The following is a 27258-nucleotide window of genomic DNA, read 5'->3' as shown; positions in this document are numbered from 1 at the left end:
GTAGTTTGGAGGTTTGCCTCATTCACAGCCAAGGCTGCGGTGGATGGTGAGAAAACCAATATATAAAAAATAACCTATTTCCTATTTCACCTACAAGCTATTTCTCCTTGTCCCTGCCAATCCACCTAGTGCAAATCCATCTGACCATTCCACGAACTCAAGTCCTACACAATGAGATCAAGCAAACTGTTTTGTTTGGTCCAAACAAATGTTGAATCCAGAGTAGAACAAGCGATACAAAATAGAGTTGTCATTGCTGTGCTATAACCAGCATCAATTCTCGGCATCATCATGTGAAATTTCATCACTCTTTCGATGGGTAACTGTGGTGTGCTGTTAACCAGATTCAGACACACACAAGGTAAAGACTGTACAACAGGCTTTAATCCACAAAGACTTGGACAGAGCCAGGCTGGCTGTGGCTGCAGCAACTCTGAGTGAGGCCTCGGGAGGCTGGCTCCCTGAGGGTGATTGACACCCGACTGGTTGGGGCTTGATCCATTCAGGCCGACTGATTGACAGCCGGCCAGGTGTTGTCCTGGCCCTTTGCACTCCTGCAGGTACAGAGGTTGCCCCTTGCAGTAGGTCATTGGTTACCACCACAGTATCCACTGCCTCACATGATAGAACTGATTGAACACTCAGTGATAAAACATGAAATTTGTGCCAGAAATTGGTTTTAACAATTTTTATCATGTATAAACCTATTTATCATTTTTTTCCTCACATGCATAAAAAACAAATTCATGGTTAATAGCAGGCTATTATGTGTCACATAGTGCCCTCTACTGTTTGCAGTGAAACAACGAAACAAATTGGAGAAACCTTTGGAGCTGGAAGAATTTAGAGATGTCAATATCATATATTGTTTGAGAGGACAAAATAAAATAACGCACTAAACCTCCCATATTAAGAACTTGCCTTTAGATGGTAAAATGTGGCAGTACTTGTGTAAATTACCTCTTTATTTTCAAAGTCACTCTGAAATATACCAATCAAAATCCATGACTAATTTTATCACAAACATCTTTAGAGTTTTCTGAAGCACAAAATCTTTGTAAAGTTTCAGATCTTGTGGTTTTCCTTCCCACAAAGTGAATACAAATATAAGTTAATGTTGCTTGGGTTTAATTCTGTAGAACTCTGTAGTCACCATACCAGTCTGATTCTTTTGCATCTTAGTTTCATTTCAGGGATTCTGTGTAATCAGGTGATGTAATCAGGTGATGTCAATATGCATGTGTGCTGGACCCAGAAAATATTCAGACTGGTGGAGTCAGACAAGCTTGCAGTCACTACTAAACTATTCCCTTCAGAGAATAGTAACAACTTTCTGACCTGCATTTTTACTTTAGCATCACAGGAGACAGGTTTTATTGGTAATGGTCATATCAGACCATTCAACTTACATGATACTCAATATTACTTTGATTCCTGGAATTTAAAAATGTATAAATACTTAGAGCGATACTCAATATTACTTTGATTCCTGGAATTTAAAAATGTATAAATACTTAGAGCAACACTCCCTGAGATTTGTTTGCAGAAAAGGGAGAAAGCCCTATTTTGCTTTGTTCAGTTAAATGGAGAAGATACTACCCTGCCCAGAAACAATGACAGTGGAGGAGATTTGGTTTACAACATCACGCAACAATTGGCCGCTTACTTCTGATACAAAGCCAAATAATGAGTAAAGTGCATACAGTCCTTTACCTGGAAATTCTACTCTGTCCTTTGCACTAAATTCATTATATTGCAATAACCAGACATTGAACTGCCTCAGAATTTCATTCCATTGAAGTTGGGACTAAATAATGCATTTGTTGCTAAGAATTTCTATATGGGCATCTAAATGACAGTTATGGAATGTCATCCTCCTTAAGTTCCCAAGGTATTAGATCTGACCAACAATTTAAATTCAATTTAACTCTCCTGGATTGAGCTTTAAAAAGGAATTCCTTAATATATCATACATCTTGCTGGAAAGTGAATGTTGAATGTTATTGGTTCAAATGGCATTTGTATAAAGCACTGGAATATCATACCAAATGGGGGCAGTGTTCTATTGTAACCAGCAGTTGAAAGAAATGTCCAAGGTGCTGTAACAATTCCAAGAAACATGAATCGTTCAGTTTTCAGTGACAGGTATAGAAACATATTTGAATCTAAGTGCAGAAATATCTTCTTGAACATGCCTGCATGCTCTTCATTCCAGAAAAAGGGCATGTTTGAGCAGATAAATAGCAAATGATTGCCATGCCACTTCTGCCAAATGATCACTATCTCTAACAGGAGAGTCCAACTACCCCTTTTTATTTGAAAATATTATTTTTCATTTTTCAAAAAAGAGTATCAATTTTGAAAGCACAGTCATTTTTAACATGCTTGCACATTCTTAGTACAAATTGCTTCTGAGTTTCAGATACAATATCAATTTACTTGTAATTCCCCTCCCTCACCCTCCCCCCAACATCAAAGGAAAAACAAAGCAACTAAAGAGGCAGAAAATAGTAACGGAAAGAAAATAAAACTTCAGTGTACCACCAGTCTTTCTAATCTACTTCCACTCTTTGAGGTGCTTCACTGCTGGTTTTATGTTTTACCAGATTTTTCAACCTGTGAGCTGTCGTTATAACTGGGCACTGAAGTGCTCCAGATAAGGTTGCCATATTTTGGGAAAAATGTCATTTATTTCTTAAATTATATGTTATCTTCTCCATGGGCACACAGTTGTGCGTCTCCGTAGTCCATCGAGTGATGATTGGGAGTGGGGGAGGTGGGGGTAAGTCTGGCTTCCAGGTGATTGCAATACTATCTTTTGCTATTGATGGAGCAATATCTACAAACTTAATTTGGAATTTTGTTAATTTTCTGTCTACATCTTCCAAATTTCCCAATAAATACAGCTCCGTGTCCAGCGGGATGTCAAGTCCTGTAATCGTAGTTAATACGTTAGATAATACAAGCCAAAAGGGTCTCACCTTTGTGCAGGTCCATGTGGAGTGTTTAAAAGTGCTAATTTCTAACCCACTCATAAAACACATTTCCAATATCCTTGGTTTTCCTTTATGTAATTTTTGTGGAGTGAGGTAAAATTGGTGTAAGAAATTATATTGTTCTAATCTTAGTCTGGTGTTGATCACCGATGTTACACTTTCCCTACATAGATCTGACCAACACTCTTCATCAATCATTATTCCCAAGTCCAACTCCCACCTCTCCTTCGATCTTTACGGGTCCGGCTTTGGGCTCTCACTTTGAAGTACAAAGTATATTCTGGATATAAATTTGGGTGCACTTCCCAATCGAAGTAGTCTTTCCACCTCGTTCCCTTCAAATGGGGTCATAGTGGGGTCCCATTTTTCCCTAGGAAGGATCTTAATAGGAGAAAATAGTGAAAGGTTCCATTAGGCAAATTATATTTATACTTCAGTTGTTCGAAGGACATGAGCTGTCTATTTTCATAGCAGTCCTCAATAGTTCAGATCTCCTTTTGGTGCCAAATATCCAAAATTTTGTTGCCTAAGTTTCATAGGCATCAATTCATTGCGTATCAATGGTGCTTTTGGTGATATTACAATCTCTTTACCGATACAATCATTAATTTCCTTCCAGATTGTTATAAGATGTTTTAAAATGGTGTTATCCATTCTTTTACCAATTTGGTATTTGTCTTATAGATGAAATCCTTTGCCATAATTACCTCTTCTTAATACCTACAAGTAATGTCCCTTATAATATCATTGAAATTTTGCTGTGCTTTTGAATTTGCACAGTAGTGCAAACAATTTACATTTAAGGACTGAAAATGAACATTGCTATGGTTGTTGTCTCAAAATTATGGCCCGTTCCTTTGTGTCCTATTGGATTGCTTGGTGCAGTGTAAAGTGCACAGAGGATGATGAAGTAATAAGTATCACCGAGCAGGTGAGTTGATTAGAGACATACAGGAGATGAGGGGGGCATGGTGAGATGGCGTAGAGACTAGACGTGTAATCCCTGTCCTTCCTGGTCAGACTTTTAAGCACCCATTTTTTAACCCTTTATTTTCAATTTTAAAATTTTAATTTTTAGTTTGATATTTTGGTGAGGCATTATGGCTGCTAATGTAGGTAATTCACACCCAGTCTTTTTAGGGAGTTACTACCTTTTGGTAGTTTTTTGGGGGTTTTTTTGTTGTTTTTTTTTATTAACGAATATTACTTTTATTTGAAGGGGCTATATATTTTAATTTGGGGGTCCTATATATAACAATTTTTTTTTGTTATTATTAATTTTGTGATTATTTTTGGTATTTAGTAATTGTGTTAGATATGTCAAATTTGAAATTTGCTACTTTTAATGTTCAGGGATTAAACAACCCGATCAAGCGTAAGAGAGTTTTGGCTTATATCAAAAAGATGAAAATTGATATTGCTTTTCTACAGGAGATACATTTGAATGAAAAAGAAAGTATGAAATTAAAGAGGGACTGGGTTGGACATGATTTTTTTTCTTCATTTAACTCTAAAGCTAAGGGAGTAGCAATTTTGATACATAAAAATTTACCCTTTGAATTGCAATCAATGGAAATGAATGCAGGACATATTCTTAAGTTGAATTGTAAGATTTTTAATGAATTTTGGACTTTACTCAACATTTATGTGGATGATGAAGCATTTATTTCGGATGCATTTTTGCTTCTGGGACAAGCCAATGAAAATGTTCTGGTTGGAGGAGATTTTAACTGTGTTCTGGAACCTTTATTAGATAAATTTCAAAAAAATGTTAAAAAATCTAAAATGGCAATTCAAATTCGAGCTTTGATGAAAGATTTTAATTTAGTGGACATTTGGCGACGTCTTAACCCAACAGAGAAGGATTTTTCTTTTTATTCATTTAGACATGAATCTTTTTCTAGAATTGATTTTTTTTAGCATCGGCACATTTACAGGGGAAAATGCTGCAAGCAGAATATAAAAGTGGGAAATTTCAGATCATTTTTTGTTGTATTTTACTTATGAGAGTTCTGAAAAAGTTAGTGTAGCTTCTTGTTGGAGATTCAATATGATGTTGTTAAAAAAAGTGGAATTTATTGAATTTTTAAAAAAAACAAATTAATCTCTTCTTGGAAGAAAATGTTAATTCCATTCAGAGTAAATTTATATTGTGGGATGCTATGAAAACTTACTTGAGAGGTCAAATAATTAGTTATACCTCTAAGTTAAAAAGAATTATTCGACCAAGAGTCTTGAATTAGAGAAACAGATTGATGAATTAGAAAAGGAATTTCAGAGAGATGTGACAGAAAATAAAAAAATAGAATTGTCTAGATTGAAATTGAAATACAATACGTTGCACTCTTATCAATTTGAATGCTTGATTAATAGATCTAAACAATGGTATTATTAATGGGGTGAGAAAACACATAAGGTGTTAAAGAAAGAACAGGTATCAAGGGTTATAAATGCAGTTAGACAAAATTTGACTGTTACTTACAAACCTCGTGAGTTCTACTCATTTTATAAGAAATTATATACTTCTGAGGAAAAACGGGAGAGCGGATCGATTGACTTGTTTTTATTGATTTTGAAATTACCGGTATTAGAAGAAGAAGATATATTGGAGCTGGAGGCTCCTTTTACTGATTTAGAAATTAAATTGGCTATGTTGGAAATGCCGAATGGAAAATCACCTGGTGATGACGGGTTTTCGGTTGAATTTTATAAGGTATTTTATGATGATTTATCTACAGTGTTTGGAGATGTGGTACGACAGATTAATGAACATTATGATTTACCTGAATCATGCTCTGGTGCCTTAATTACTCTAATTCCTAAGAAGGATAGAGATCCGTTGAAGGTGTCTTCATATAGACTAATTTCTTTATTAAATGTAGACTATAAAATAATAGCTAAAGTATTAGTGAATCGATTGGCTAAATTTTTACCTAAGTTGATACATGTTGATCAAACAGGTTTCATAAAGAATAGATATGCTTCAGATAATATTCTTAGAATGATTAGTTAGATTAATAAATATCGACAGTGCCCTGACCATTCGATGGTGATATCTCTCGATGCAGAAAAGGCTGTTGATAGAGTTGAGTGGAACTTTTTATTTAAACTTTTAGAGAAATTTAAGTTTGTTCCTTTTATTGGTTGGATTAAAGCTTTATATAATAAACCAATAGCCAGGGTATTGACAAATGGTCAGATCTCGGAACCTTTTAAATTAACTCGTTTCACTCGACAAGGTTGTCCTTTGTCTCCAGCTTTGTTTGCGTTAGTAATTAAACCTTTAGCACAGCTGATACAACAAAATACACAGATACAAGGTATGAGAGTTTTAGATGAGGAGTATAAAATTAATCTATTTGCTGACAATGTACTGGTGTATTTAACAAATCCAGCTCAGTCACTTTTACACTTGAAGGAGTGTTTAACATAATATGGATCTTTGTCTGGATATAAAGTTAATTGGGAAAAAAGTGAAATTTTACTGATAAGTAAAGGAGATTATTCAGTTTATAAGAATATTATCAATTTGAAATGGACTGATCGAGTTAAATATTTGGGTATAAATGTGGATGTTGATTATCAATCTTTATATAAATTAAATTATGTACCGTTAATGAAAAATATCGAAGCTGATTTGATTAAGTGGAAGGATCTTCCTATAAATTTAATTGGAAGAATAAATACAATTAAAATGAATATCTTTTTCAATCTTTCTATTATTATTATAATTTATAAACACATACAGTTCAAAGAGATATGAAAAATACATAGTAAATAACGAATTAATACAGAGATATTAAACAATAATATTGCAGAATAAAAATATATCATAAAAAAAAATTTTAGATCAGTTTAGAGTATGAACTATCTCTAAAAAAAATGATATAATTAATAAAAATATATAAAAAAGAGAGAAAAAAACCCCAAAAAGGAAGAAAAAACAAATCTGAATTAAAAACTTAAAAAATAGAAAAAAAATACCTACCGATATAGCTAAACCACGCCGATCACTCCGATCTCATCTAGCAGCCCAATTATCATACATAATCATAAGAAGAAAACAGAGCCAGATCAACTCACCACAAATGAAAATATTGAATAAATGGTCGCCAGGTTAACTCAAACTTAGAAGGGGATTCATAGACAGAGTTTCTAATTTTCTCTAAATTTAAACATAGTATAGTTTGGGTAAACCATTGGAAAACAGTGGGAGGATTAACCTCTTTCCAATTCAATAGTATAGATCTTCTAGCCATTAGTGTAAGAAAAGCAATCATATGATCCGCAGGAAGAGATAAATAAGTCAAATCTATCATAGGTAATCCAAAAATTGCAGTAATGGGATGTGGTTGTAAATCAATATTCAAAACGGTAGATATAATGGAAAAAATTTCCTTCCAATAATTCTGTAAAGAGGGACAGGACCAAAACATATGTGTAAGGGAAGCTATTTCCAATTGACATTTATCACATATAGGATCGATATGAGAATAAAAGCGATGGAGTTTATCTTTAGACATATGAGCTCTATGAACAACTTTAAATTGTATCAGTGAATGTTTTGCACATAGAGAAGAGGAGTTTACCAGTCGCAGAATTTTATTCCAATTTTCATTGGAAATATGAAGGTTGGGTTCTCTTTCCCAATCATTTTTAAACTTTCCAAAAGTCCCAGAATTTATTTTTGTAATTATATTATATAATTTAGATATCACACCTTTTGGAGGGAATTTTGAATATAGTATATCCTCTAAAACAGTCGTAGTCTCCCGATTGGGAAAAGAGGGTAAAGTCGAAACTAAGAAATTCCTAATCTGCAAATATCGAAAGAAATGAGATCTAGGTAAATCATATTTCATGGATAATTGTTCAAATGACATGAAAGAGTTATCCAAGATTAAATCCGAAAAGCATGTTATACCTTTAACTTTCCAGAGTAAATAAGCTTGATCAATTAGAGAGGGATGAAAAAAGAAATTTAGTACAATAGGGGTTTCCAAGATAAAATGACTTAAGCCAAAAAATCTCCGGAATTGAAACCATATATGTAGTGTATGTTTAGCCATTGGATTATCAATTAGTTTATATAGTTTAGTAAGAGTAAAAGGGAGAGCAGCTCCCAAAATAGAACTAATTGAGAAATTTTGTACCAGTTTAATTTCTAAATTTACCCAATGGGAATTTATAGATAATTCTGAATAATTCAACCAATGCCTTAAGTAACTAATATTAATTGCCCAATAATAAATTCTAAAGTTGGGTAATGCCAATCCTCCCTCCAGTTTAGATTTCTGTAAATATTTTTTTCCCAATCTAGGATTCTTGTTTTGCCAGATATATGAAGACAATTTAGAATCGACCTTATCAAAAAAAGATTTAGGAACAAAAATAGGTATAGCTTGGAATATATATAAAAATTTAGGTAAGATCATCATCTTAATAGCATTAATTTGGCCTATCATGGATAGGGATAATGGTGACCAATTGGTAAGTAAACTACCGATCAGGTCCAATAGAGGGAGAAAATTAGTCCTAAACAAATCTTTATGTTTTTTAGTAATCTTAATCCCTAAATATATAAAATAGTCTCTAGCTATTTTAAAAGGCAAACTATCGTAAATAGGAACCCATCCATTAAAAGGGAATAATTCACTTTTACTTAAGTTCAGTTTATATCCCGAAAAATTACTAAATTGGGCTAATAAAGATAAAACTGCAGGAATAGAATTTTCAGGATTGGAAATATATAGCAATAAATCATCTGCATATAGTGATACTTTATGAATATCCCTGCAACGAATAATACCAGTAATATTGGGTGCTTCTCTGATAGCAATTGCCAAAGGTTCTAAAGCTAAGTTAAATAATAAAGGGCTAAGGGGGCACCCTTGCCTGGTGCCCCGAAGTAATCGAAAATATGGCGATCTTTGGGTATTAGTAAAAACCGAGGCAACTGGGGAATTATAAAGAAGTTTAATCCAAGATATAAATATTGGACTAAAATTAAATTTTTCAAGAACTGTAAATAAATAAGGCCATTCTACTCTATTGAAGGCCTTCTCAGCATTCTGAGGACTTATGTGAAGGGGTGTAAATAATATTTATCAATCTTCTAATATTAAAGGAGGAATAACGATTTTTAATGAATCCAGTCTGGTCTTCAGAGATAATATATGGTAATATCTTCTCTAGCCTTGTCGCTAGAATTTTAGAGAAAATCTTAGAATCAACATTCAACAAAGAAATTGGTCTATAAGAAGAACATTCAGTCGGGTCTTTATTTTTTTTCAAGATTAGAGAAATCGTAGCTCTGTAAAATGATTGTGGTAGTTTACCCAATGTGATAGATTCATCAAACATCTTAATAAGCCAGGGAGAGAGAGTAGAAGAAAAAGCTTTATAAAATTCCACAGAATATCCATCGGGACCTGGTGCTTTCCCCGAGTTCAGTGAGGAAATAGTATTATTGATCTCAGAATCTGTAATGGGTTTACTTAATTCTAAGTTATCTTGAGGTAATACTTTTGGGAGTTTCAAATGTTCTAAAAAATTAAACATATTACTAAGGTCTTGAGGGGATTCTGAACTATATAAGGATGTATAAAAATTTTGGAAAGATTGATTTATCTCTTCCTGGTTAACAGTCAGTTCTCCATTCTGTTTGCGAATCTCCACAATTTGGCGTCTAACTGAAATATTCTTCAGTTGATTAGCCAACAGTTTACCCAATTTCTCACTATGCACATAAAAATCAGATTTAGATCTAATTAACTGGTTTTCAATCGAAGATGTAAGTAACAGATGATATTCCATCTGCAGTTCAATTCTTTGTTTATAAAGTTCTTCAGTAGGATCAGTCACATATTTCTTGTCAATGTCTTTAATCTTCTCAACCAATAGATGAATCTTGTTTTTGATGCATTTCTTCAAAGCTACTGAGTAAGAAATAATTTGACCACGAATATAAGCCTTGAATGTATCCCACAATATTCCAAAAGAAATTTCCGTAGTGTAATTTGTTGAAAAAAAAGTTAATTTGTTCTTTCATAAATTTAACAGTCTAAATCTTGCAATAATGTAACATCAAAACGCCAGTGCTTAATAGTAGAAACAGAGTCTTTGAATTTAAGAGAGAGTTGTAATGGAGAGTGATCCGAAATGGCTATAATGTCATACTTACAAGCAGTTACAAGTGAAATAAAAGGTGAATCAATAAAAAAGTGATCAATTCTCGATTATGAGTGGTATACATGAGAAAAAAAGGAAAACTCTTTATCTGTCGGGTGAAGAAATCTCCAAATATCAACAGCTCCGGAGTTAGTAAGGAAAGAGTTAATATATGTAGCCGATTTATTCGGTAGGAACTGTGAAGGTTTCGACCTATTTAGCAGGGGATTCAAACAACAGTTAAAATCCCCACCCATTATTAAATGATATTCATTTAGATTGGGTAAAATAGTAAACAAAGATCTAAAAAACTCAGGGTGATCTACATTCGGGGCATAAACATTAAGCATGACAACCTTAATATTGAATAATAGCCCAGTAACCAATAAAAATCTGCCGTTAGGGTCTACAGTGATGTCATGTTGAACAAATGTAATAGAGGGATCAATAAAAATAGATACACCTCGAGTCTTAGAGCATGAGTTGGCATGAAATTGTGGGCCTTTCCAAGATTTAAAAAAACGCAGATTATCCTCCTTCCTCACATGAGTCTCCTGTAAAAAAATAATCTGTGCTTTCAGTCTCTGGAATACTTTAAAGACCTTCCTCCTTTTAAACAGGTGGTTTAAACCATTAGCATTCCAAGAGACAAAATTAATGTTTTGATCCATTACTTAGGTCAACCCTCCAGTATATAAAGGGTTAACCAAAGCAGGAACCCATGCGCCCGGAAGAAGAATTAAGATATAAGGAAGGACTGGAAATGACGACGTGTCAGCCATATTTGTAGTTCTTTAAAAAAATCAAGAAAAAACGAAAGAAAATGAAACATAAAAACCTCTGAAAGAAAAACAAAACCCACCCCCCACCCACAAAGCCCCCCATCTGACCAGAGAGCGATCAGAGAAAAAAGAAGAAATAACACTAATCCTACCCCCATGTCTTCAGACGGCAGCTCCTATTATTAAGGTAAGATCCACCACCTAAACTTATAAGAAGGATAACTTAAGCTAAAATCAAATGCTAAATATTGAAAAAAATATATTTAAAAAGAAATAAAAGAAAAATCGTAATTGTGTAGAACCTGCTGATAAAACAAAGTCATAAAGAGTTAAATCATTTTAAAATTACTTTATGGAGAAAGACAAAGAGAAAATGGCGAATGTAAAAAAAAAACTGCGAAAAGTTTTAATAAACAAAAAATTTTAAAATCGCCATTTTCAGTAACTCAGAAATAAAATAGTAAAGAATATAATCATATTATTAGTATAGATTAATATAAAATTAAACATACACTTATATATTAAAAAAAATTTCTCACAGAGGAGAAAAATATATATATAAAAATGTGTTAGAGATGAACAGGATAATTAGAGCTACAATGATCTATTACTTTTCGAATGGTCAGAAATCAGAGTCTGACTATTAACCTGAAAAAGACCGATATCTACCGCATTTTTTAATCGGTCACTCGGGCTGAGAGGTCGCGCTAGACGGGAAATTAGCCGACAGGTAGTTCCGTGCTGCAGACACAGAGTCGAATATTTGACGAGCTTGGTTCTCCGGAGAAATTCTGAGCCTCGCAGGATACAGGAGTGCAGGTTTCAGTTTCTTCTCAAAACATTCGGACATCAGATCTTTAAACAGTCTTCGAGCCCGTACTACCTCCGGACTAAAATCTTCATAGACTCTTAGACTAAAGCCACGAACAGTCACATTTCCAAGTCTTCTGGCTGTACGACTCAATCTATCCTTTGTACTCAGGTAGTGCATACGGACCATCACCACTCTGGGTTTAGAAGCTTCAGCATTTCGGTTCCAGATACGATGTACTTTATCGAGTAGCGGTGGATCAGCAGGGAATTCGGATGGGTATGCTTCTTTTAATAGCTCAGCAAAAAACGTCAGGAGATCTCCTTTCTCAATGCCTTCAGGAATTCCAACCAAATGAATATTTTGTCTTCTGGAACGGATCTCTGAATCAATGCTTTTCAGCTGGAGCGCTTCTAGCTGTTTAATTGCTTTGGAAAGTTTCTGTTCGACCTCAGCTAGTCTAATCTCTTTTTGTTGTACTTCAGTCTGAAGAGCTGCAATTAAGATATGTTGTTTTTTTGGTTTCAGCTTCTGAGGCAATTAAAGCTGTACGAAGTTCAGCTAGGTCTTTTTTGCGACAAACATCTTTGAATTCATCACAAAAAAATTTTAAAAAGTCAGTGAAGGTCATCTCACTTAGTTTAATGTCTGGTTGTTTCTTCTCTCGGCCGTCACCTTCTTCTGCCCGGGTTTTTAGCTCGTGTAGCTTTTCCTTCAGTCATTTCTTCAAAATTTTCAGACTCAAGTATAAATAGAGAAATAATAAAGATCTTTCTGACTTCTGTGAAGTTAGTTCAAAGGTGGATACAGGTTAAAATAGTATATTTTATGGAGCAAAAACCAAAACATGTTCACTCCATGAGCGCCACCTGGAGACTCCTAAAATGAATATCTTTCCACGTATACAATATTTGTTTAAGTCAATTCCATGTTTACTTTTTTTAAAAATTTTATTTAAAATTTTATGACATGAATAAAATAAAAATTACATTTAAAGAAATAATAAAATATAAGATAATAAAAATTAGAATACTACATCATTAAAATACACAAATTAACCCCCCCAATAATTATAACACAACATTAATCATCTAATTTAAAATTAGTCCAACCCTCCCCCCAAAATAAAGAGTGAAGAATTAATTAACAATATTGTAAATAAAATAGAAAGAACCCCCACTTACAAAAAAAGGATAAAACTTAACAACAAAAAAAATTACTAACAACAAAAAAAATATCAATACTAAAATAATACCCTTAAACATATATTTAAATCAAACATAATACATGTATTTAACAAATGAAATCCACTTTAAAACTAAGTTCAAATATTAAAATCATATATCAACCACATATCTGTTATACAAGAAATCATAATTAATAATACATAAATACAGAATTTCCATTAATACCAAGTTTCCTTTATAATTCATCGAGAGAACAAAAACATCCCTTAGAAAAACAATCAGATAAACTTTTTATTCCCTTCCCCTCCCCTTAAATAAAAAAAGAAAAAAAAAGAAAAAAGTTCAAACTCTTATAAAATTCTCCATATTCTTCATTTATAACATCTTCAAAATTCTCTATCGAAACTAACTTAATTTTATTAAACTCTTCTTCCTCAATGTATTTGTACTTAATTTTCTTCTTTTTCTTCTTATCACCTTTCCCCTCATCTTCCTCTTCATCTAATTCAACATCCTCAATTTTTGACTTATCTTCTGTGACATCATCCTCTTAAAAAAGAAAGAAAAAAAGAGAAAAAAAACCCAAAAAAAAGGAGAGAAAAAAAACCTCCTAATTCCCTCTCAATTACAATCAGAAAACAAAAAGAGTTTTTAAAAAAATTATTATTTTAAAAAATAATTTAAAAAAACCTTCACTTCTTAACCCAAAAATTAAAAAGAAAAAAAAACAGGTCGGAGGTCACAACTACCTCCTCCTGTTTAAACCGCCCAAAGCGGTAACTCCCCAAAATATTGGGTGTGAGATAACTCACAGGTAGCTGATGACTTCTGGAAACTAGTGCCTACCCAGTTCCCTCTCCCAACTCCCATTTCATTAAACTATCATCATTATTTAAACTCTTCTCAAAAAAAAGATAAAAGATTTATTTTTTTAAATCAACGTTACCACTTCGGTCACCATTGCTTCCATTTCTTTTAAAAAACTGGATCCCACCTTACATCTCTACTCTCTTTGGAGACCTTGAAGGACTACATCGTTCCTGAAACTGCATGATTGGTAGAGACTGAGCAAAGTCCATAACCTCTTTAGGATTGTCAAAGAACTTTGGCTAATTTCCATCCTAAAAAATCTTCAGTACCACAGAATACCTGAATGTTCCTTTATGTCTTTTTTTCCACAACCGTTCTTTCACAGAATTAAATTCGCATCATTGAAACATAATTTCTTGACTCAAATCTTGATAGAAGAAAACAGGATTATTCTGAACCATCAAAGGAGATCTATTTTGCTGGGCATTTCTAATAGCCGTACGTAAAATTGTCTCTCTGTCACAATAGTTTAAACAACGGATTAAAACAGATCTTGGATTCTGTCCTGAAAAAGAATTTCTTCTTAAAACTCTATAAGCACGTTCCAGTATTAAACCTTCAGGGAATTTATCCTGTCCTAACACTCGTGGAATCCATTCAGTAAAAAAATTTCTTGGATCTGGTCCATGCCTTCTGGCAAACCAACAATTTTCACGTTGTTCCATCTAGATTGATTCTCCAAATAATCAACCTTTTTTGCTAAATTTTTATTTTGGATCTGCAATGTTTCAATTATTCTATTTTCATCTTGCAGTTGATCCTGTGCATCGACTAAACCTTGATCACACATTTCAAATCTTTCAATGGTTTCAAGCTTAAAAGCTCCATTAATGACTTCCGCCATCGCATTAATCTTGGAAATAAACAGGTTCACAAAATTAGCTAAGTGACTCGATACAGAATATATCTTATCTTCAAGATCCTTAACAGACATTTCAACAGAAGTAGATTCAGGCATAATGGGGTCTTGCTGTTCCTTAAAGACCATGGGATCTTCTGTCCCTTCCCTTAATTTAGTATCTTTTCTAGCAGTTTGACTTCGTATAAAAATCCCTCTCAAAGTCCCCCCAGCAATGCCAGGAGACTGAAGATCAGAGTTATCTTTAAGCCAAATCTCTTTAATCATCTTCACTGAATCGATGTCTGGAAAAACCGTTGTAATTGAAGATGCATTTTGCAGCGCCACCACTACAGCAGTCGAATGACAACTCTTTAACTCTCCAGCTGGTGGCGCCCCAGCTGATTCAACTGTCAAAGCCTCAGCAACAACACCTGCAGTGGCCACTGTGTGAAATACTGGCACCCGTCCAGCCCCTTGTTCTGAAAGCTGTTGAATGCGACCTTCAGAGAGCCTCACCGGCTTAAAACGAAGCTTCAATGCCGAACTCTGCACGTCCTCCTCTGGATCCATTCTACGTTAAGTCCTGGCTTCTTGTAAACAAGTAGGCTCAGACAATTTTGGAAAATGTAGTATTTTAACAGTCTGTTGATATTTTGTTTTACCTCTTTTTTTGCATATAAACCATTAGGCACTAATCCAACACCTCTTATTATTTATAAACTTTTAAAAGAACTTTAACGGGCACTTAAAGACAAAACAATGAATCAGAGTCAGGAGAGGTCTGGAAGGCACGTCTGTCCCCTATGCCATTTTGCCACGCCCCCCCCCCCCCCCCCGTGTTTACTTAATAAGTATTTTTTTTCCAAGATTTAAATAAAATGGGTAAGGAATTTTTATGGAAGGGTAAATTTCCGAGAGTAGCTTTGAATAAGTTAACTTGGAAATATGCATTAGGAGGATTAAGTTTGCCACATTTTCAAAATTATTATGAGGTAGGTCAATTTAAATTTATTAGTTCTTTAATGGATTTGGAGCGGCCCCCTAGTTGGGCTAAAATTGATATGGTGAATATTTTTGATTTTGAAATTTTTGTTTTGGTGGAATTTAAATTTATTACAACAATATAATGTGCCTATACTAAAGCATTTAATGAAGTTATGGATGAGAAAAATAGAACGATAGGTTCTAAGGGTAAATTATTGATTTTAACACAATTATATAATAATCAACTTATTCCTTTTTCAATGCATAATCAGTGTTTAAGACATTGGAAATCTAAAGGTATAAAAAATCTGGGGGATTGTTTTAAAGAAGATGAATTTTTATCCTTTAATCAAATGAGGGAAGATTTTGGTATTAATGAGAATTCTTTATTCATTTATTATCAACTTCGATCTTTAGTAGTTGGTAGAAATATAATATTTGGTAGAGATATGACTTTACCTAAATTGACTAAATTTGAATCTTTTCTTGTGACTGTACCAAAGAAGGGATATATTTCATTGATGTACCAAATACTACAGGAGAGTATGGGAAAAAAGGGATGGGATAGATCTAAGATTAAATGGGAAAATAATATTAATTTTATTTTTTCTGAGGATGACTGGTTAGATATTTGTCATGACAGTGTTACTAGATTGATAAATGCTCGTTATGCAATGGTTAATTATAATTTTTTACATCAATTGTATTTAACACCTGAAAAGTTAAAAAAATATATATGGTTTTAGTGAATCAGACTCTTGTTTTAGATGTGGTAATTCGGTTGGAACTTTTTTTCATGCTGTTTGGTTATGTGTACATGTACAATCTTTTTGGAAAGCAATTCAATTGTTTTTGGAACATTTGTATAAGATTAAAATACTTTTAGACCCGACAATATTTTTGTTGGGTAAATTGAAGCCTTTGAAAGATTTGGGATTAGATAAATTTCAGATTGCTTTTGTATAATTAGCTTTATCTGTAGTAAAAAAAATGTAGAGCAAGTACATGGAAAAATGCTAATGTGATTGATATTAATAGATGGCATAATGAGATGAAAACTTGTTTGGTAATGGAAAAAATTACGTATGTTTTACATGATAATTATTCTTTTTTTCTTAATAAGTGGTCTTTATATTCAGAATATTTACATTTAAATTTACTTTGATTAGATTTTAGTAAATATTTTTTAGTTTATATTTTAGTTTTCTTTCTTTTTGGCTCTCCTAAAGAGAGCTGGTTGAGAGGGGGAAGGGGGGATTCTTTTTTTTTTCTTCTCTTTTTTTCTTTTTATATATAAATTTTTTTTATTGTTCACAATATGTACTTTTTCTACTGTATGTAATAACCTTGTTGAACGAATAAATAAAGTTGTGAAAAAAAAACTTACAGGAGATGACAGATGCTGAACACAATCTGCTGGAGGAGTTCAGCAGGCCGAGCCAAGCAGCATCAGTGGGAGAAAAAGAATGGCCAATGTTTTTGACCAAAACCCTTGATTGAGACTTGGAGTGGATTTATCCCCAATTACACTTTGGTCTGTCCAAATCCTTCTGATTTGGTTGCTTCACCATGTTCCTCAATGCTTACTTTCCACATTTACCTTTGCTATTAATTTACAATAAAAGGTTTCTCACAAAGATATTTAATTCTTCTCTCAACCTCTGCACCAAGAAACTTCCAATCTGGTGATTTTAATCCCATTCCATACTCATTATAAATTAAGGCCAGTCCCTTGACTTTGCCACCTTGCTATTCATACATCCGGCTACTCTTCATAAACTGAAGCTCAGCCTTCAATACCAAAATTCCTTCAGTGCTGGTCAACAAGGTCGAAACTCTGGGCCCCTGCACCCATCCCTTTGCAACTCATCTGAAGACTACAGAGGGCATGAATTGGAAACAATGTCTCCTCCTCAATGGCAATCAACACAGTCAGTAGTCACACCTCAAGGATGCACGCTTAGCCCACTGTTCTACATTCGTGACAGCAGCTCGGCACAATCCAATTGCTTACTGCACATTTGCCAATGGATACCATGATTGTCGCAGAATCATAGATGACAATGGGGAAGCATACAAAAAGGAGATCTATCAGCTAGTTGAGTGGTATCACAACAATGACCTTGCACTCAATGTTAGCAAAACCAAGAGATGATTGTAGACTTCAGGAGGAAATCAGGAAACATGAACCAGTCCTCGTCAAGGGGTCAGCAGTGGAAAGGCTCAAAAACTTCAAATTCTTCAATGTCAACATCATTAATGATCTGTATTGGAGCCTCCATGTCAATCATGTTGAAGGCTCGCCAGCCGGTATACTTCATGAGGAGTTTGAGGAGATTCAGTATGTCACCAAAGACTCTCAAAAAGTTCTACAGGGGTACTGTGGGAGAGTATTCTATCTGATTGCATCACTTATGGAAGTGCCAATGTTCAGGACAGGAAAAAACTCCAGATGGTTGTTAACTTACCCTGCAACATCACAGACACTAGATTGTACTCCATTCAGGACTCTCCAAGAGGCGGTTTATTATGAAAGCAGCCTCTATCCTCAAGGACACTCACCACCCAAGCCATGCCCACTTCACTCTGCTACCATCGGAATAAAGGCATAGGAGCCTGACGATGAACACAAGGACAGCTTCTTCCCCTCTGCCATCAGATTTCTGAATGAATAATAAACCATGGACACTATCTCTCTTTGTCTTTATCTTGCACTAGTTTATTTATTTTGAAATGTGATTTATATAAACATTTGCACTGTGATTACTGCCACAAAACAATGAATTTTATGACATGTTGATGACAATAAATTCTGATTTTTGATACTCACTTTCTCAAATGCAGACAGAGTAACTTTGCATCTTTCCATCAAGAGATCTCATACATCCCCATCAAAACTTTACTTCCTTCTGTATCCTTCCAAAGAAGATCTCTCACAAATCACTAATAACAGTACATTCAAAACTAATTTTCTTGCCTTTGGCCCCCTTCGCCCACTTAAACTTCTGCAGTGACTGAATTGCACAGCTATAAATTTACCTTCACCTTTGATAACTTTGTCCCCATTCAAATCATTGCTGTCTCACTCCCTGTGGTATCCCCATTTCTTCCCTATTATATAGAAAGCTTAAACAGAAAAGGCAGCAAGCCAGTTTACTCGTCACTGCCACATGGCATGAAGGGCTCAAGCCTGAAAGGTTGGTGATGTTGCTTTACTTTTGCTACATAAAGGCACTGTTTTACCACTGCCACATGGATCTTGCTGTCATCTTTAAAAAAAACTGTTCGCTTGTCCAAGATCTGTCTACAATGCAAATTTGACTCCTGACATCCTTTCTTTATTTTGTTTGTTTGGCTGACAGCAGGCAAAGGTTGAAGTATATCATGTATGTTACATTTTTAGTATTATTATGTGACAATAAGGAATCTTGAATCTTATTGCTGATCATCTTGTCACCTTTCTTCCCTTCACCCCCAGCAATAAATCTAAGGGCCAAATTAAATCATTCATTGCAGGTTGAAAACTGCATGATCTGTGATGCCCTCTGTCTCCAAGGTCAGTTATTCCCAATCTCTTTGAATGAAAACTGACTTGTTGATATTCAGTAAGACATTCACTCGCTACCATCATTTCCAGGCAATATCACAGCTCCTTTAAAAGGTTTGGCCTGTTCCAGTTATTTATTTTCTGTCAGGTTTCTAACTAAATTACCTTATTAATATTAAAGCCTCAAGGAACCCCACCACCCAAGCCATGCCCTCTTCACTCTGCTACCATTGGGAAAAAGGTACAGGAGCCTGAAGACAAGCACTCAGCGGCACAAAGACAGCTTCTTCCCCGCTGCCATCAGATTCCTGAATAATCAATGAACCATAGACACTGCCTCAATTTTTCTTTTTCTTGCACTATTTTTAATTATTTTGTAAGGTGGTTTATATGAATGTTTGCTCTATGATGGTGCCACAAAATAACTAATTTTGTGACATGTTCATGACAATAAATTCTGATTCTGAACTCCCGAGTGTGTCATCCCTCTCAGATTGCAATCCTTCAGTCATGACACTAAATTCCAATAGTTCACTAACTTTAGCATTGAACCCTAAAGATTTTCTCCCACTTTTTGTACTTTATGTTCTTTTTTAAATTTTTAAATTTTTCACACTGTGAACCATATCAATCAAAATATGTACAAACGTATCTCATTAAATTTACACAGTGGTCTTTTCTCCCCTTTTCCCCCCTCTTTACCTCCCTCCCCTCTACCCACCCCCCTCCAAAACCCATAAATATTCAACATATACAATACAATAAAACCATGAAATAATATTTTCACACAAAGGAAAATAAACAAGAAAAATGCATCATCTATTTATTACACATTGAATCTAGTCGTTTTGTCTTATCATTTTCATTCTCATTTTAGGGGATGGAGGTCGTAGGCAAGCCCTCTCTGTTATGTTCCATGTATTGTTCCCAAATTTGTTCAAACATTGTGACTTTATTTTTTAAATTATATGTTATTTTTTTCAATGGAATACATTTATTCATTTCCATGTACCATTGCTGTATACTTATGCTCTCTTCCATTTTCCAAGTTGATATTATACATTTTTTTTGCTATCGCTAAGGCTATCATAATGAATTTTTTTTTGCACTTTATCCAATTTGAGGCCTAATTCTCTACTTCTTATGTTACAAAAGAAATATCTCTGTTTTTTTTATGTTATTTTTTGTAATTTTATGTAGTATCTGCTTTAATTCTTCCCAAAACGTATTTACTTTCGAACATGCCCAAGTTGCATGTAATGTTGTTCCCATTTCCTTCTTACAGCGAAAACATCTATCCGATAATGTTGAATCCCATTTTTTTAATTTTTGAGGAGTGATATATACCCTGTGTAACCAATTATACTGTATCATGCATAACCTTGTGTTTATTGTATTCTTCATAGTTCCAGAACATAATTTTTCCCATACTTCATTTTTTATCTTTATGTTTAGATCTGTGAAATATAAAGTGTTCACAGTCACTACTCTGAAGACAAAGTCTTGGAGAACAGGTTCAGCTTTATTTCGAGTCTGCAGAGTTGGGTATCCCTGGTCTGGAGACGCACTGGAGGTTCAGAATCATCACTCCTTTGTACAGTCCCACGCTCAACATCACCCCACTTTCATTTACCTTCTTCCAATCAGAATTCCAATACATTACAACATTCTCCTTCTCCCTTCCATCAATCCAGGTATCACTCAGTTCCTCCCTCTTCATACATCGCATGTTATTTTAATTAGTTAATTCCCTCCTTAGGGGCGTCTGTTAATATTCATGTCTCTATTAAGCAAGTGCAGTACTAGCAATAGACTACCTTAGGTCACTGTACCAGCCTAAACCAGATCCTTGCATCCTTGGGGCTCGAGATAAGAAGGCGCCCACTAGCTAGTACTGTCTATTCTCAAACTCTAATCTACATACTTCGCATTCCATCATTTTTCACAGAATGGTGCGAGTTTAATCACATTTAACTATTTTTCACAGATCCTTTTCCCACTTCTGCTTAGGTTTATAGTTTATTTCATTTTCCTTATCTTGCAGCTTAATGTACATGTTCGTTATAAATCTTTGATTATCATTGTGTCTGTAATCACATATTCAAAACTGCTTCCTTCAGGTAATCTCAATCTGTTTCCCAATTTATCCTTTAAATTAGCTTTCAATTGATGATATACAAACATTGTACCTTGAGTCATTCCATATTTATACTTCAACCGTTCAAATGTTAATAAATTATTTCCCAAAAAACAGTTTTCTATTCTTTTGATGCCTTTTCTCTCCCATTCTCTAAAGGAAAGGTTGTCTATTGTAAAAGGGATTAGTGGATTTTGTGTCAATAGTAATTTTGGCATTTGATAATTCATTTTTTTCCTTTCTAAGTGGATCTTCTTCCATGTATTAAGTAAATGATGCAGTACTGGTGAGTTTTTATATTGTACCAGCTTTTCATCCCACTTATAAAGTATATGTTCTGGTACCTTTTCCCCTATTTTATCTAGTTCTATCTTAGTCTAGTCTGGTTTTTCCCTTGTCTGATAAAATCTGATAAATACCTTAATTGTGTGCTCTGTAATAATTTCTAAAATTTGGTAACTGTAAACCACCTTGATTATACCTCTCTGCTAATTTATCTAATGCTACCCTTGGATTCCTCCCTTTCCACAAGAATTTCCTTATTATTCTCTTAAGTTCCTTAAAGAATTTTTCTGTTAAGAGAATTGGAAATGTTTGAAATAAGTATTGAAACTTTTGTCCAGTTTTATCCAACATTGGATCCAAATTAAGGTTAAAATCCCCTCCTTTCAAAATATTTCCTTGTGTGTCTGCAATCTTCAAAAAAATATCCTGCATAAACTTTTGATCCTCCTCGTTAGGTGCATATATATTGAGCAAATTCCAAAATTCTGAGTATATATGACACTTTATCATTGCATACCTCCCTGCGGGATGTATTATTTCCTCCTCTATTTTGATTGGCATATTTCTGTTAACTAGTATGGCTACACCTCTAGCTTTTGAATTATAGGATGCTGCCATTACGTGTCCTACCCAGTCTCTCTTTAGTTTGTTATGTTCAGCTTCAGTTAGATCCTTTTCCTGCACAAATGCTATATCTATTTTTTCCTCTTCAATAATTTTAGTAGCCTCTTCTTTTTAATTTGGTTATGTATTCCATTAATGTTTATAGTCATATAGTTCAACATGGCCATCTTATATCTTGCATTCACCTCTTTTCCACCTCCATCCCCCCCTTTCCCCATTTGCATCTCTTAGTTTTCTCTTATTACACTTAATGTATGACAACACATTTAAGACATAAAGTACCCCTGCAGTTCCCACATCCACTAATACCTTAAACCCAAAAGTTCTCCCCCTCTCTGAGTTGCCCCATACCCCTTGCCGGGCAACCACAACTCCCCTTTTCATTTGGATTGTGATCTTGTTCTCAGCGTCAACTGATTTTGCAGTGACGGTTATTCTCCCTCCACCTAGCCCTCTCCAGAAAACACTTTTTTTTTACACATATAACAAAGCTCTATCTCTTATTTTCCCCCCTTACTCTCTTCCTTCCCTTCTCTTTTCCCTCTAGTTCTTTACATATACATCTTTATATATACTTTATCGCCGTTCTTCATTATTGTTACATCTCTTCATCTCTTCTCCTGTCCTGCAAATGTTCTGCGAATTCTTGTGCTTTCTCTGAATCCAAGAACAGTCTGTTTTGCTCCCCAGGTATAAATATTTAAAGCACGGCTGGATGTCTTAATATGACTTTGTAACCTTTTTTCCACAAAGTTGATTTTGCTGTATTAAATTACTTCCTCCTCTTTAAGATTTCAATACTTATGTCTGGGTAAAAAAAAATTTTTTGAGCCTTGAATTCCAATGGTTTATTATCTTCTCTAATTTTATGCCTATGCCAGTATATTTTCTCTTGTCATGTATCTCAAAAATTTTACTAAGATGGATCTTGGTTTTTGATGTGTCTGTGGTTTCAGAGCAAATGCTCTGTGTGCCCTTTCTATTTCCATTTCTTCCTGCATTTATGTCGTTCCCAGGACCTTTGGGATCCATCCTTTTATAAATTCCTTCATGTCTGCGCCTTCTTCACCCTCCTTCAGGGCCACTATTTTTATGTTGTTTCGCGTACTATAATTTTCTAACATATCAATTTTCTGAGATAACAACTCTTGTGTCTCTTTAATTTTTTTTGTCACTTTCTTCCAATTTTTCTCTTAAATCATTCACTTCCATTTCTACAGCCATTTCCTTTGGGATTTTGCATTTGCATTTTATCTTTTGTTCTTTTCATTTTCCTTTTAATTGCATTAAATTTAATGATAACCATTCTTTTAGTGATCTCATTTGTTCTTCAAAAAAGACTTTATCTATATTCTGTTCATCAGTTTTACCTTTTATTTCTCTTTGTCCATCAATTTTACCTTCTATTTCTCTGTGAAGATCTTGGTCTTCCTCTTCTTCTGTGTCTTTATCTGTGTTTGTGTCTTTTTCTTCTCTTCTTTGTCTGTGTCTCTTCTGTTTTTTCCTGCTTGTATCTCTTTGGCGGGCCTCTTCTTGCTGGGCCTCTTGTTGCTGTTCCTCCCCTCCTGGGCTGCTCATCTGTTGTGCTTCCTGACGTTGGTCTTCTTGTCGGTCTTCCCTCCATCTGTCTTCCATGTCTGTTTCGTCGCACCCTCTTCTGCTCTCTTCCTTTTTTCCTCCGGCTGTGAGCCCTGGTGTCAGGCGTCCATCAGCTGCTCGCTCTGTGACAGTCTGCTCCTCTGCTGAGCCCCCTTCCCGCTGGTGTCCTCTTTCTCCTTTGATTCCGCACTGCGCATGCACAGTTGTGCACTTTTATTTGGCTCCGAGAGCCATTTTTGGCTTGTCATGACTCTGTAGGGCAGGCACTGACCTTGAGGGTCGGGCGCTCCTCATCACCACAGTGTCCTGTTCCTTCCTGCAGGTAAGGCTTTATTCTTTCTTCTCCGGCAACTTTTTTTTAACTTTTTTTCCAGTTGTTCTTACTTTCTCCATCTTCTTTCTCTTCTCTGTATCTTTATCTTCTATTTCTTGTACTCTATTTTTGTTATGCTTTGCTTTTTCCTATTTTCCTGGAGAGGGCTGGTTTTCCTGACCGGCCACTACTCCATCACGTGACTCCTCCTGTACTTTATGTTCTTAAGGCACACTTCTATTCCCAAAACCTTATTCCAATTCAATCATTACTGTCCCTCATCCTCCCTCCGTGACTTGATATTGTTAATGGTTCTCTCCTTTCAATATTCTGTCATTACTTCTCTACTTAAACATGTTGAATCTCTCAATTCTTGCAACTTTCTCCCCCACCTTCAACCTCCCTTTGCATTTGTTGATCCATGACCATGCTGTTTCCCAAATTCATGCCCATCTTAAACTTGGCACAGCTCAGTTGCTGGAAATCTTGTGCACATCTTGGTTACCTCTGGTCAACATGTATCATTCTAGGCACAATAACGTTGAGTCTTGCCTCACTTTTGGAATCTTGGGTCCTGGTTTGCAGGGTGAAATCATTGGTCTCGAAAGTGGAGGAAAGGAAGAGGGGGAAATTATGAAATTTGGGATGCGGACTGAGTTTTCCAGAAATTTCAATCAATGTTTGAAAGGCCCTGCTCAAAGAAAAAAGGTTCACACATCAAATGTCACAACTTGTTTTGCAAACATGAATTCCTTTATTCCATCTGCTACTTTTGGATCAAATTTCATAAGGTTGAACATTGTCAGCCAATCCTTCGGAGGATGACTTATGGCATTTTGTGAATATGGGTTTGTTACCAAGTTCAAATACCGGTTTATTATCATCCAATTGTACAAGTACAACCCGACAAAACATGATTCTCTGGTCCTCAGTGCAAAAATAACCAAACACACATACAACTGTAACACACATACAGAAAGCCGCTACGTATGCAGTACATATATAAAGATATATTATTAAATAAATAGTAGAGTCATGGAGGGTTTGTATATGCAGTTATTCAGCAGTCTCTCAGCCCTTTAGAAGAAGCTGTTTCTCAGCCAGGTGGTTCTGGGTCTGATACTCCTATATCTCTTTCCCAAAGGGACTACAGGGGTAGTTGGAAGATGCTGCCTGCAGGGTGACCCCAATGTTCCTCTTTGCCCCTCATGTGGTCCTGTGGATTGACCTCTGACCCAATGCTCTACAGCAACCATATCACATTGTGATGCAGCCAGCCAGGACGTTCTCAATAGAGCTCCTATAGATACTTGTTAGGCTGGTTCCTGGTAGCCTTGCTCACCTAAGACTTCTCAGGAAGTGTCGTTGCTCTTGCACATTCCTGACAAGTGAGGATATGTGTGTCCACTTCTTAAGTGGACTCAAAGGAACTTGTTACTCTCTCCTCTCTCCACTACTGAGATATTAATGTGTAATGGAGGTTGATTGTCCCTGGTCCTTCCAAAGACAACAATCATCTTTCCTGCCATGTCCACGTTGAGACTCAGGTTGTTATTCTCACATTTCATGTGATTTTCCACCTCTTCTCTACAGTGTGACTCATAATTGTTGCTGATGTGGCCAAATACTGTTATGTGATCTGCAAACCTGATGACTCTGTTGGAGGTTGATTTTGCATTGCAGTCATGGGTCAGTAGTGTGAACAGGAGTGGGCTGAGCACACAGTCCTGAGGTTGACAAGTGCTCAGCGTGACAGTGCTCAACGTTCTGCTACTGACCTGGATAGACTTGGTCTTTCTGTTAAGAAGTCCAGAATCCAGTTACAGAGAAGGGTGTTGAATCCCAGCGAGAACAGCTTCTCCACCAGCCTCTGGGGAATGACTGTATTAAATGCCGAGGTGAAAGCAATGAACAGAAGCCCGGCATATGAGGCATCATTCTCTAGGTGGGCTAGGATGGAGCGGAGGAACAAGGCTATAGCATCATCAGTGGAACAGTTCTATCTATAGGCGAACTCATCAAAGTGTGCCTCCCAGAGACACTGGACCCATTTCATCACCAGATACTCGAAGCATTTCTTAATGGCCAAGGTCAGTGCCACTAGGCAGTAGCACAGAGTTCTGTTACTGTCACCTTTTTTGGTACTGGAATGATGTCCTGAAACCCCTGGGGATGATGTTCTGCTACAGTGACTTGTTGAAGTTGTCTGTCAGGACTTCTGTCAGTTGGTCTGCACAGCCCTTCAGCATTCGACTAGGTATGGTGTCTGATCCTGCTGCCTTGTGAGGGTTCACCCTGAATAGGGTTCTTCTCACCTTGGCTGCTGCTATGCAGGGGGCCTGTTCATCAAGGGTTATATCAAGTGATCCACAGTATTACAGTGCCAAATGATTATATACTCTTTTTTTTTATGATTAGGAGTAAATTATAAGAATGTTCTAACAATTTAGCAATGATTGAACTTGCTCTTTATTATTTCATCCTAATTATTCAAAGGATACCTATGAAGCAACAGGCAAATATTTGCTGGAGGATTATTGTTTGCCTTCTTACTGACATGTCTTTATTTGGAGCTTAATTACAACTTGGCCTCAGGTCTTTAATTCCTTTTACAGGGAAGTAGGCTGTCACAAAGCCTCTCAACAGGTTCTACCCATTTGAGTCCTTTCCTCATGATATTCTTTTCACATTTCCTCACTAAATAACCATTTGCAGTGTAGAAACAGGCCATGTCGGCCCTTCGAGTCCGCACCGGTTCACTTGAACAACTCCACTAGCTCAACCCTCCCACTCTCTGCCCATAACCCTCCAACCACCTCACATCCATGTACACATCCAACCTTCTCTTAAATGACAGAAGGAACCCTGCCACAACTATCTCTTTTAGAAGATCATTCCATTCTGCCACCACTCACTAAGTGAAAAACCATCCTCTAATATTTCTCCTAAAGCTTTGCCCCCTTACCCTTAACTCATGCCCTTTTGTTCCAACCTCTCCTGCCCTCAGGGGAAAGAGTCTGTTTATGTCTAGTCTATCTATTCCTTTCATAATTTAAAATACCTCTATCAAGTCCCCTCTCAGCCTTCTACATTCCAATGAATAAAGTCCCAG

At 35.5% G+C, this 27258-nt stretch overlaps 1 long non-coding RNA gene across 2 annotated transcripts in view; it reads left to right on the top strand.

Moving 5' to 3' along the window:
• Positions 1 to 10726: 10726 nt before the first annotated feature.
• LOC138761145 (uncharacterized) overlaps positions 10727 to 27258 on the top strand; it is an 83135-nt gene continuing 66603 nt past the window's right edge. For both annotated transcript variants that reach the window (XR_011356142.1, XR_011356143.1), the window contains exon 1: positions 10727 to 11135. This is a non-coding gene — a long non-coding RNA (uncharacterized lncRNA). The remainder of the gene's footprint in view (positions 11136 to 27258) is intronic.

This window comes from Narcine bancroftii, chromosome 4 (assembly GCF_036971445.1).
Source record: "Narcine bancroftii isolate sNarBan1 chromosome 4, sNarBan1.hap1, whole genome shotgun sequence".
Taxonomy (NCBI): Eukaryota; Metazoa; Chordata; class Chondrichthyes; order Torpediniformes; family Narcinidae; genus Narcine; species Narcine bancroftii.
This window is presented reverse-complemented; position numbering and strand designations above follow the sequence as displayed.